The following is a 13,258-nucleotide window of genomic DNA, read 5'->3' on the forward strand; positions in this document are numbered from 1 at the left end:
GGACATCTTTATTCCAGGTCTCTCTCATCATTCCATGGTGGCAGGTGACCGACTTCTCCATCATTAGGGCAGAGCTCCATGCGAAACACTAACACCAAGCTGGTACTGGGCCTTCCCTTATGCCCATCCATTTGCAGGAAGCTGATAACTTTCTAAATGGAATTTCTTTCAAGCAAAAACTTGGTAAAGAAGCTGCTTTAGGTATGTCGCTGCACAGGGGAGGAATGGGACACACTTTCCAAAACTGCAGAAAAATGAGGCCTTGCAGAGTTTGTTTGTTTTGTTGTTTTTTGTGTTTGTTTGTTTGATGGTTGTTTGTTTGTTTGGGTTTTTTTTTTTGGGGGGGGGGGGTGTTTGTTGTGTGTTTGTGGGTTTTTTTTTTAAATGCACAACTCTTACCTTTCTGAGCTGCCTGAACATGCAGCAGCCAGATAACCTAACCTGCAAAGTCTCTCTGGAGGGCAAGGGGCAAATCTGGCTCTTGTTGCAGATGGGAAAATCAAATCACAGCCTTGATGTCACAGTTAAGGTTTGACACAGGATAAAGACCATATTCTGAATGGTACATCATGCACAGCTGGTGATGTGCAAAGTGAAGAAAAAACAAGAAAGCTGTGTCCAGAACAAACAGTACCCATGCCACAAAGTGAGTCAGCTGCAGACGTAGAAAACGAACCCCAAATCCTGACTTGCAGGCTCAGGCTCTGTGCAGAGCACACATTAACAGCAAAAACCCTCTCCTAAGATTGAAGGGGTTGACATTTTGTTTGCCTCCAGGAAAACAAAACAAAGCAGTAGGTTTTAAACTGCTCCAAGGCACATTGTCTTTTTGATGTATGCATGTCCTGGCAGTCACACATCTGCATCAGGAGAGAAAGAGCCCAGGTTTTTTGGCAGTTTTAGTCTTTTTCATCTGAAAGTTGAAAATACACCGCCATTGAACCTCTGCAGCTCTGGGTTCTGCATATAAAAAAGCAGCTGCTGAATACATGCAGGGAGCAAGGGCTTTTTCTTAATGTTTGAACAGTTCCAAGTTCAAACCCATTAAAGTCCAGGTCACACTGGGATCATGTCACTATTAATGCATCCAGTTACATGCTGAGGGAAACCCAATATAAAACTATGATAAACTCTAGTCCTCTTGCAGAGATATACTAAGGTCTTACCCAGATGATGCCACAGATCGGTCTTCATGGGCAGTGACCAGATGAGATGTCAATGTCAGAGGGAAAAATCTGGGGAAGCTCCGTTTTGCTTGTTTTTAAAGAAGGTCTCTTTAAATGTCCACAAAGCTTGTTTGGACCCCTTTCTCCCCCTCCTCTTGGGGGAAGAGCTTCTTGTCCCACCAACACTGTCTCTTACACATCACAGGTTCCCACACAACATCCTCCCACCTCACCAGCAGCTCACCTGCCACTGCGCTTGGTGATGGCACTGGGGCCAAGCGTGATGAAGACCCCTAACACCATGCTCCTTCTCCTTCTGGGAGCAGATCCCCCCTGCTTATGGGTAAGGTCCCACTTGTTCTTGGGGGGCTCCATGCCTGGCCATCTACACTGCATCAGGAACGACAGTAGCAGGGAAGCAGAAGATGTGAGACAGGCCAGGTACTGCCCTGGCCACGCGTAAAGGTTCTCTGGGGTCTACACTCTGCAGATATCAACTGTATTATGAGATACTGGGTAACAGCCCTACTCTTGCAAAGAGGGAAGAGAGACACACAGGAGAGGAGGCACAAGTGGGGAACTGAGGGTACATGGCCTTGTGATGGCAGAGCACACAGGGAGTGCTCAGGGCTTCCCTTGGCTGCATGCAGCCAACTGGTACAGTGGCGCCTGCAGCAGGCTACTGCTCACTGAGAGAAGAGAGCGGGAAACAGAGGGAAGGTGCTTTAAGGGGCAAATTTTACTTTAAGGGGCAAACAGCTTTTCCTAATGTTCTACAAAAACCCAACATCTCAACAAAAACCTACCAACTACCAATATTCCCAAGCAACATACCAACCAGAAAGTTTGTGCCCCTACAACAGTCCATCGCATGTCTGGGTTGGACAGACCTACGCACATACCTCTACTGGATTAGGTGGGCTGGGACAGAGATCTCATGGCCCACACTAAACACCCGTGGGACCAGTGACAACCCGAATCTCCTGACATGGCAACAACACACAAGACACCACAGACGGTCCCCACCACGTTTGCTGACCACTGGGCATGACTCTGCCACACAGGAACTTTTCATCCCACACCTGCAGTGGTTGGGCATCCTGAAGTGTCTAGTACTAATCCAACACCACCTATGCTTTCGATATGAGAGCGAGCATGGATCTTTCTTCTGAACAGTGGTCTCAAACTTACTGAGGGTGCTCAGACCCCTTGTAACTAAACAGCTTCCTCTCCAGTAGCTTCTGGCAGGGCAATTTCAAAGACAGGCTCCTGAGGTGGTGGAGTAAAAGTGACACAAGGATGCAGGTGATGTAGCATGGCACCACAGTGCCGCCTTGTCCTGCCCAGCTGGGACTCACTGTAGGAGTTTAACATGAGTTAACACAGCCAGGTCTAGTAAAGCCCAACTATTCACCCAGCTCCTCTCTGAGCTTTCTATCCTAACCGTGCTGGGAAAGGAGGAAAAGGACTTCACTGGAATTTTTGACCTTATCAAGTATCTAGAAGATACTACAGCTGACCTGGATGTATTTCAAACTGAGTTTCAAACCATGGCAGCTTACAGAGAAGTAACGCTCCAGCTGGCCTGCATATCATGAACATACGACACGCTAACTACACAAACTTCGAATTAGCGAGCACACACTATACACTATGCACATGTTGGATTTGCACTATTCTTCACTTAAGTTTCTGAAACTTACGACAGGGTTAATAAACTGAAAAAATCATTAATGCTCTCAGATTCAAGATGTGTAACTTTTTTAAAAGAATAACATCAATATTAAAATTCAAATTATCTAAAAAAATATTGCCTCATGCACTTGAGTCTCATTGAGGAGAAATTTTAAAAAGCTAAAGCCTGCATTTTTAAACTATATTCTTCCAGTTATTCGACTTTCAAAAGAAGGACAGGCCAGATTTGCCTTTTAAATACATTAATACAAATAATTCTTCCAGTTTTAAATAATATTTGTCTAATTAATATCTTCTTTCCCCCTCCAGAACATATATTTATCTGCTGTGAAATCAAAGGCAGAAATGAATTGTTTTAAAGATAGCAGAGAGTAAATAACAAGTTTGGATCCTTGCAGCCTTACCCTGGCAATTTGTCTCATATAATTGACTCAGCAGACACGCTTACAATTTCTTACAACTTTTACAAGACCTCCTGTGGGCTTATTTTAACGTTCTCCAAAACTGAGCTCAGGGCTTTAAACACTCTAAGCAAGTAGCACCAAAAGCAATCATCTCTCCCTCCTTAAAATGAAAGGAAACAAACAATAAAGAACACTTTTTTTCCTCGCTGGACATCAGATCTTAAAAAGTAATAAAGATGCAAAAGAATTTGCACTTTTAAAGAAATAGTTTTTCTGTTCTTTTCCAATAATATTTTTAACAATGTTCAATTTGCATTCAATAAAGATTTAAAAGCAAAATTTTCCCAATCAAAATTATCTTTCCCAATCATTGGAATAAAATTTAAATAGAGGAGGAGGACAGCAATAAAGCAAACATAAACTAAAAATAACTGCATGACATTTTTCCAATTAGAAAGGGGTTAAAAAATTGCTCTCACCCAAAAAAAGGAAATGGTCTCATTGCCTATATTATTGATTTATGCTGTTGTTGGCTTTTAAACGTAGCACTTGCTATTTCTAAGATCTTTACAGACAATTACTAATGTCATGACTGCGTATCACTGTTCCATTGGTGGAAGTGCCCCAGTAGCAGGAAATGCTGTGCCCTTCCACAGACGTTTCCTTCCATCAGTGGGATCCACTAACCCTTAACATGTCAGAGGATTAAATGAAACACTTGTATTACAACTAATAGGGATAAACACAGGAGCTATCAAAAATAACAGAAAGGGTATAACAGGACAAGAAAGTAGACCTATTACTCAAAAGATGCAAATTTATATTTATTTTTAAAAAAGGGGGGGAATAACAATTCTATTCTTTTAAACAAAACAGAAAGAGATAATCATATTTCAAAAAATATATTTTGAAAAGACATACTATAAACTACTGATATTAATGGTTTGCAATGGAAATGACGTCAGAGTCTTAGTTACGAACATCCAAATGTTTGTACTACTCTACTAAAAAAATAAACAGTGAGTTCAGAGCCAGAAATTACCCTTTTGACTATTAAGCAGTATTATGCTGAAACACACTGAAAAGTATACGGCCAGCAGAGGTGGGAGAGCCCCAAATTAAAATTCACAGATTGCACTGGGAGAAACACTTAGCAATTAAACATCTCAGAGGTGGCGTCTGAAGTTCCTGCCATTAGCAGCAGTGAAAAATGCTTTCATATGTTGCAATGAGAAATATGGGCAGGCAATCAGGGCCAAAAATTAACTTTCTTTCTTTTTTTTTTTTTTTGTAAATGCTTTGGCTTTAGTATGAGCTACCAAATAAAGTGTGGCCTCCTGTAATGCCCACTGACATCACTGGTCTTGTAACACTGCCACTGTAAAATATGGTTGCTACCGCTGTAGGACAATAACTTAAGTATGCTGGAAGATATACTTCTGGTGTGGTAGAAGGCAACAGGCAATGACCTAAGAGATGACCAAATAAAATATGAAATATGCAATAAGAATCTATTTCTGGTGTCATTTTCTCACATCTCCGGATTTTATAACACAGGAGAGTGCACCATCTTTGCGACACACGTTTTCTAAAGGCAGGTTTCAAGCAAATCTACAAGTGGCTCTTGCCCTTGTGTCAAGAAGCAGGCATGGCTGTGAGATGCTCACAGACAGCAGTGATGCATATTAAAGCCCACCAGCCTGTTTGCACTAGCAAGCGGCAATCACCATTGCACCCACTGGCCCAGCAGCATAAATTGCACAAGGACAAGTTTCGGCACAACTCTTAATTCAGAGTTACTTGTCTGCTTCAGGAGAAAAGCTCAAAACTGGATCTTTCCATCACATCAGTTTTTGTGTTTAAGATGGTGCGTGAGTTCAGGCTTGCTGACCTGCACCCCACATCTAGGTTCTGGAGGAATGAGGACCAATGCTGTTCCTACATTCCCAATTCTTTCCTTGCCCAAGCTATGATAAAATAAAATCCCAATGTATTACCCAGCTCAGTCTTGAAGAACCAGGCTGAAAATTGCATAGTCTGCACTGCACAGCGTATTATGAGCTGTTTCCCTGGTGTATTTGTAGTTCAGCCAAGTTAAAAGATGAACACAGTGATGGACCTGTTGAACACAGTCCGTAGCAAAGCTATGATCAGTCTGAGAGAGAAGAGGCTGTTCGTGGAACACTGATGGCACAGGAACAGGCTCCAACTTTATGAACAGAGTTTTAACAGCATCCTTTCCCAAAGTGCTCAGGACAACAAGTCCAACCAGCTTCAACAGCACTGCCCAGCACTGCAGCCACAACAAAAATCCCTCACAGACACATCAGTGCCTAGCATGGGACATCGCATCTCCCTTCTGGGATGCACATAGCTTAAATTTCCTCGTACACAACAGGGTGGTAGGAGGAATTCAAACACCTGCCCGTGACAGCATGCTGCCACCCTGAGCTCCATGACGGCACTTGCCAATACAGCCATTTTTGCATGGAACTTATGAGATGAGGAAGCTTGGGCCTCCTTTGACGACAGTTCAAGGGACCTCACAGCACTCTTCAGCAACTGGTGAACATCAGCGCACCCTTTATGGCTGCTGAATCTGAAGTCACAACCTTTACAGGATGGGCCACTTTCAATACATGCAGCGGTGTTTGATCTGTGGGTATAGATTAGGCTAGTCGTTTCCAAATCTAGAGGTGTGCATGAACCACTCAGCCTTGTGCTTCACGTTCTTCACAGATTCGAAACAGCTGATGGTACTTTGAACGCATGCTAAGTAATACAAATCAGCACTTGCATTTTACTGAAGATTGTATCGAGCATCTACCTAAGCTAATGGAAGAAACACTGCAGGATTATGCAAAATACTGGCCAAATCTTGCTCGCTTTAGCAGTCTTCATGAAGACAAGAAGGATTTGGTCCAAAAGCGTCAGATAAGAGGATCAAAACCTGTTACTGACTATCTTAAAGTTGAGAAACATATTTTTCTACCAACCCACTTGAAGATTTATAATATATTAAGGAACATTAAGAAGAAAAAGAACAAGAAGAAAAGCTAAATGGGCCAAAAGCAAACAAAAGGAACATGTTCTCTTGAGATTGCTAATGCTGGCAGACAATAGCACAGAAAGAACTCCTCTGACAGATCTTTGAAGTCTTCAATACAGCATGCTAGTGGTCCATGTTAATGAGATTTGCTCAGATACTTTTTAAATTATTCCAAAATGTCTTAATCTATTTTCTGTATCTTCTTGACCCAACTGCTTCAGAAAAATCACAGCTTCACCCAACTCTGGACTCAACTTTTCATTCAAGTAGGTAAGGTCTTCAAGCAGTTTGTGTTTCCAAAGGCGCCCATACAACCTTTTTAGGGTTTACCCCAGAACACACAGGTAAAACTGTCATTTCTATTACTATGGAGTACAGAAACACATTGCACCGCGCTGTACCCTTTGAGTAACTTAAAGGTCTCAACAAGGAGGGTATTACAACCTCTCCCAACAATCTGAAAGTAAATCAGGTCTTAGATGTGGCCTGACAGACACTAACTGCTCCAGCTACATGACCACCACCACCACCCCAGCCAGTGAGCAGCAGGCATCAACACACATCTCCCAGATGCCTATTTCCTGCTGGGGGTGATACAAGCACTCATGCAAAATGCTTCCAGTACAGCTCTATGTAATTTGGGTCTGTTGCAGAGAAAGCATGGGAGAAAACATCCAAGAACCAGGTTGTCTGCTGCACTACAGACTTTCCTATGAATGCACCAAAGTTGCAGGACACATATTCAGAAACAGTCACACACTGCATGTTTTAGAAACAATGGTTATTTCTGCTCTGTGATACGCTTTAAGACAATCAGGTCAAAACCAAGAAAAGTCAAGGTGCCAAACGCAGTAAAGAAACCATCACCCTACTAACTTTCCACTGCCTGACGTGCAAGCACCGCTGCCACCCAGCCAGTACAGAAAACAGGAGTAAGGATGTCACCAGCACATCTTCTGGAAAGTCACTAGAAAGGAAGAGTGCTAAGGAGAAACCGCACACACTGCTGAGCTCTTCATAAACACCAACTTCTCTGAAAGTTTGTTTCAGGGCTTTGACTTTTGCCTGGTGCTCCTCCTGCTACAGCCAGCAAAGACACAGCACAGCGACGTGCAAACCCAGTTTGAGAGTTATGTCTCTTCCTGATGAAACAAAGTGGTGGGGCTGCTGGGAATTATTTTTGTCCCAGAACCACTTTTTCCACATAGACAAACTGTACAATCTATTTTTTGTATTAGGCTTAGGAAAAAAAGTCCTTCTGACCTTTCTCCTGGCTTAAAGGGAAGGGAGGAGACAATATACATATATGAAAAAGTTAAAGCTCAAAAGACAGATTTATCTGTTGATCATCTCATTCAGTTCCGAGTTACAGCAGGCAGCTCCTATTCTATTATCAATATTTAATCAGCATGTAACTGACAAGCATTAAGATTTGAAATTTTAAACTAAGTGCAACTTTGCTAAATTCTTAGCGTTGATTTTTTTTCCTCTTAAAGGTTTTCTAAAGGATTCTAGCTTTGCTATCTTAAAAGTCTGCATGTGTCTTTGTTATCAATAATGTACAACTTTAGTAGCATGTTTTGTACTTTTCCATTTTTCGGCATTCAAGCTATCCCTGATTTACAATGCTCACTGAATGGTGTTTGATTATTGATAATGCTTTTACATACATTTAAACAAATGACTGCTCCTGGAAAACTAACGCTATTGTCCGTAATTCTGCAAAAATACATCTCCCCTCCCTTCTCCCCAAATCAAATTTCAATTCAAATTCTTACTTTGAGGAAAAACTGGCATACAATTAGGCATTATGCCTAACAGTGCTAAATAAAGGAGAATGTAAACATCTTAATTCTGAAGGTTTAACCATCAAAGCCCCTTGGTGCATCTATTCTGTTATTTGTACCTCCGTTCACAGCTCTTCGGAGCTCTCAGAAAAAAAGAAAGCAAACAAAACACGCAGTATAAAAATCTATTTTACCAGCTCTGTGCTGTATCCCACTCCGCATGCCCGAGGCCAGGCTCGCACGCAGTGCTGGGACGCCCGGGGCCACGCGGCCGCTCCTCAAGGAGTACAGAGTCCTGCTCTGTAACTGCACTGAGCAGCTTAACCGCTAACTCAGAAGATGGGATTTCACCTGAAATTAAGCTATCAAGCAATTGAGCTCAAACTCAATCAACCAAACCCTTAACCTTCCCTGTTTCAGTGGCACTGCTCTAATTAGGACTCTATCACTACTTCCATTACTATCTCCTATTCTCATGGTTTATTATCTCGGCAGTTTCAATTCTCGCCCAGTTGAAATTTGACATCCAGTTTCTTGGACCACATATCATTCATTGTGGATTTATTTTATGAATTATGTTGCAAGACTATGGACCAATCCTTAAGCAAAGAGCTTTTCGTTGAAAATGGCACCCCTTGCTGCAGTAAAAGTGGGACAGAGCCAAACCTTCTCACAGAAACAAGTCCTAACATTAAAGGACACACTGAACAACTTAATTTTCATCAAGTTATGAATTCTGGTGTGCAGTTTGAAAACATGTGGTTGAATATGCATCCTGCTTGCACACACTGTAGCTGACCCATGGTTCTCCAGTCCTCAGTGTCTTAACACTGAGCCTGGATCAGCTTCTAGGAGACTTGAGTTTGTCTGAACCCTACTTACTACCTCTGCCCAGGGGTGTGGGGTAAGACTCAATAGCCTACAATACTCAGGAGGTCAGATTGAAAAATCTGACAGTCTTTTCCAGTGATATATTCTACAAATCACCCAAACTGATTACTGCTGAAGGGTGCACACCAGAGGGCATGTCTGGCAGGCATGGCGTCCTGATGTTAGCAACACAAAACATGTCTGCTTGCAGAGACATGGCCTACAAACTTCAGGTGAATCTAAAGGTAGCGTTTTGCATTCATCACAACCAAAATTCCTAACTTCCCTGGTCACATAGCATCAGGACCACCCACAAGTCATGGTTCCACAAGAACCCCATTCTTTCCAAGGCTCTCTGATGCACCTGGGACTTAAATTCTTTTCTCTTCACAAAAACTCAAAGGGAGAACACCACTGCAGGGCAAGGAGCCACGATCTTCTTAAACTGTGGGATCTGCTTCATCTTCAACAGCTGAAATGCACCTAATACCTCATGGGCTCCACCACAAAAAAACCAGTAATATTCAAATCTTGGAGTGGTATATATCATACAGCTGACATGTACCACTGACATGGCCAAGGACTGCAATATTCACTTGAACTTTGTGAATTTTATCCTCACTAAATAGATATTTTTGGCAACAAAGAACTGAAAAAACCCCACATCGTCCTCAGATCTATTTTAATTTAAAACAGAACAGGGACATTTTTTTCCCCTTGAAGTACATTTTAATAAAATTAAAAATAAAAATAGCTTTAATTCACTCCGATGCATTTAGTCATTCTGTAAAATTCTAAGTTTAAAATGAAATCACCATTTTATATTCAAACAAGGTCAAGAGAACAGCACTAACGAGCACTGACATCACAGCGAACAGCAGCCACTGCTCAACGCTTACATCAGTGTTGCTTGTTGCTATGGTGCTTAACCGACTATTAATTTCTGAAAGAAGGTGATTATAAAGCAGCCATATGAACCTCAGTCAGATGACACCCTTCAGTACCAAACACTGATCTGCCTTACTCTTCTCTTCTGCAAGTTAATTTTGTGAATCACCACTTTTGTGATGTTAATATTCCTTTCCAACTTGAAACTTTGGACCAGAAGAGAGGCAAGGAGTTAATTTAGCAGCAAGGGACTTTCACATTGCTTTAAATAAAAATCATTTTGCAGAGAGTGATATTTCTTTCTGTTACACTCCAAAAGACTAAAAAGCATGTGTTTTAATTTTTGCAGTGATAATAAGCAATCAAATTAACAGCTAAATTCTGCTCTCGTGCTCTGCTCGATGCACTGCTGTAAACCCAGGAGCCTGGGATGAAGCAGCGCTGAAGCTGACTGGATCATTCCCCAGGGATTTGCCCTGGTAATGGGACCCTGCATGGGGCTGTGCTGCTGCAGCTCCCAGCCCAGCACCCATGGATGCTGGGCCATGGACTTGGCCATGTGGCCACCAAAACCAGCCAGAGCAGGGTCTTCCCATTCACACACAGGCTCTGTCCAGTTACCAGCCTTCTCAGAACATGGCTGAAAGCCAAAAAGTGCAACTTCGTGGCCTTGTTCCTAAAATGCAACTGGACACCTAAACCATCAGCTTCTCAGGCAAAACACAGGTTTAAGACACAGCAGTAGCTCCAAAAGCTTAGCTCCAAGCCCAACACTGCAATCTTTATCAAAGTTGCCAGAAGAAGTGCAACAAAGGCACACTCCTGGGGTTTGCAGGGTCAGATCCTTCTTGTAGACACGCTTCAGAAACTGTGTGCGAAACAGTATTCGTATTTACCTTCTTCAGTTGCTCCTGTAAAGCAATCTTCAGTTACAGCCACCCAAAAAGGTCACTCTTCTTACCCTGCAGAGAAAGAAGGTAACACGCGTGACTGCTGGGTCAGTACCGGCAACAACACCCAAAGCGTTTTCACTGGCACCACATTTGCAAGTACAAACATAAATAAAGCAACAAATGAATCTAATCATGTTTAACGGTGAATGACTTTCAGAGAGAGTTAATAAAAACAATCAAGTCACAGGACTGCTGCTTATCAGTACCAGCCAGTATGAGGCTCTTCAGTTCAGCACGAACAACTTGGTCTTTGCGAGAAAAAAAAATAATAAAAAAAAAACATGGAGATGAGACATCTTTGTTCTCTAGCATAAACTTTCTTAATCTTGATGTCTATCAATCTATTTTCAGTTTGAATAATAGATGAGTTCAGTCCTTTGTTTCAGAAATCTGACTATTGTCTGAATGGGTTCTCCTCACTTAAGGCATTTTAAGACCATTTGTAACCACTGCTATTTTAGCTTCTGGATCCTTTCTTTTTTCTCATCCTTTTCCATAGAGACACAGTCCTAGATGAGATTTTTAAACTAGCTGCATCTTCCTAATTCAAAAAGTTGTTTACTGTCTTGGGATATCTTCTTGTTAAGCATTACCAAGAGCACACCAAGTATGCCAAGGTGGTAAGAGCAGTGGGTATTAAAAAGATAAATAATTAAAGTGTATCTTTATAAAAAGTAGGAGGGAGAAAACAGCACGTGTAGGTTTTTTTTTACCCTGTATATTACTGCATCTTGTGTACTCTCTCTTATGCAAAAGAGTATGTAATCTTTTAAGAAACATGACAATCTGCCACTTTCTGTTCATGTAATTGGGATCAACATATGGTACAAGAGAAAAGAAAAACATTTGTTTATTAATTTAGATCAAGTTACTAACTCAAACCACTAACAGCATTCAGAATTAATTCCACATCAATTGACCAAATACCTTAATAGAGTAAAATTGGAACATAATTTCACTGAAATGTTGATCTGCTGCTGCAGGGGTGCAGAATAATATATAATAAAGACAGAAAGAAATATGCAATACTTTGGTGACACAGATGACATCATACGAAACGGAAAGTCAGTGACATGTGGATGCGTAAGAGCTACGTGAAACTCCATTTCATAAAATTCACACAGTGATGTGGCGTTTTGGGGGTGTTTGTGAAACTCATCAAATGGTAAGTTATGCTATTTACATCAGTAGGTGAAGCTTTTTACTAAAGCAGTAAAATACCAACCTCTGGGAAAAATCAGAATCTTCATTAAGTTTTTTCAAGAGAAAATGTACTCATTTGCCATTTATTTTGAAAGGAAAAATTTTTTCACAATGAGAGTGAGGCATTACTTCTTTACCATTGAAACCCAATTATTTTTAGCTAGGAAAAAAAAAGGTTACCTTGAGAGGAAATGAATATTAGTTTTATCTGTTGCTCACTGGCATTTTATTTTATATTTATTTTTTATGTTTTGAGTGAGAAGCTTTTCACAGTTCTTGTAATGCAGTACCGGAAGATCAGGGGCCAGAATTTGTACATGTTTGCTGTATAGGAAGCTCTATGTACTTTGCCGGGGTACGTCTGTAAGACATTCCTGATTGTGCACTGTAAAGGACATAACACTACTCCATCATAATAGGTCAGGTCTCACCTTCCTGAGAGTATGTAAAACAATACATCTTTTATGTAAAATACATGATCTTTGACATACGATGTGCTCTTAGATTAGCAACAATAAAGGCTTTTATCCTGCTTTGCTGCAGGGGTTATCTTGGATTTGACACTTTAAACCTCTTTTCATATTTATCTGTTTTATAAATTTTCTGGGTATTTGGCAGTCAGATCCTTATTTTGGCAGTATTTTGCAAGCAGACTTCATTTCTACCCTGAGTCTTCACGATAGCAAATGAACCATCTTAAAATGTACTTTTTAAGGAAACTGCTGAAAATTACATCTTTGCATAAAATGTGCATACATGATCTCTTTCGGCAGTGCTGCAAAAGGCAGGTAACAATTTCTAAACACACTTGTCATATATGAACTGAACATGCTTCAAGGAAACCCGGTAACACTGTCCCACCGTTAGCTGGTGGGAGACCAATGGGGTCTACCAAGGGCAGCACAGGCGGAGTGCTGAGAACTGCAGCTCTTCTCACAAATTACTGCCTGACTGAAATCCAGCTTGCTTTACTTTCTGGTTATCTGAGTCTTGCTATATGCTACCTGGCTTTCAGAAATTTGGGTAACATACCACTGAAAATGAGCAGCAGAGACAGCTGTCCCCACCTGTGAAAATTTCTCATTAACAGTTCAAAGTTGAGTATCTCAAAATGTAGGAACACAAATACAAACTTCCCTCCTGAAAATGTTTATATGGGTGAGCGAACTGATGTAGGCAATACACATTCCTTCCATCATGCTGTCCTTAAGATAAACACAAAGTACCATCAACACTTTAAGTG

The 13,258-nt window shown here is 41.2% G+C and overlaps 1 protein-coding gene across 7 annotated transcripts in view; it reads right to left on the minus strand.

Moving 5' to 3' along the window:
* The window catches only part of FOXP1 (forkhead box P1), a 391,592-nt gene that overhangs the window by 217,235 nt on the left and 161,099 nt on the right, over positions 1 to 13,258 (minus strand). For all 7 annotated transcript variants that reach the window (XM_074914737.1, XM_074914733.1, XM_074914732.1 and 4 more), the window contains exon 3: positions 10,756 to 10,821. The gene's annotated coding sequence lies outside the window, so the exon portion shown is untranslated. The remainder of the gene's footprint in view (positions 1 to 10,755; positions 10,822 to 13,258) is intronic.

The sequence above is a fragment of the Athene noctua genome, chromosome 10, assembly GCF_965140245.1.
Source record: "Athene noctua chromosome 10, bAthNoc1.hap1.1, whole genome shotgun sequence".
NCBI lineage: Eukaryota > Metazoa > Chordata > Aves > Strigiformes > Strigidae > Athene > Athene noctua.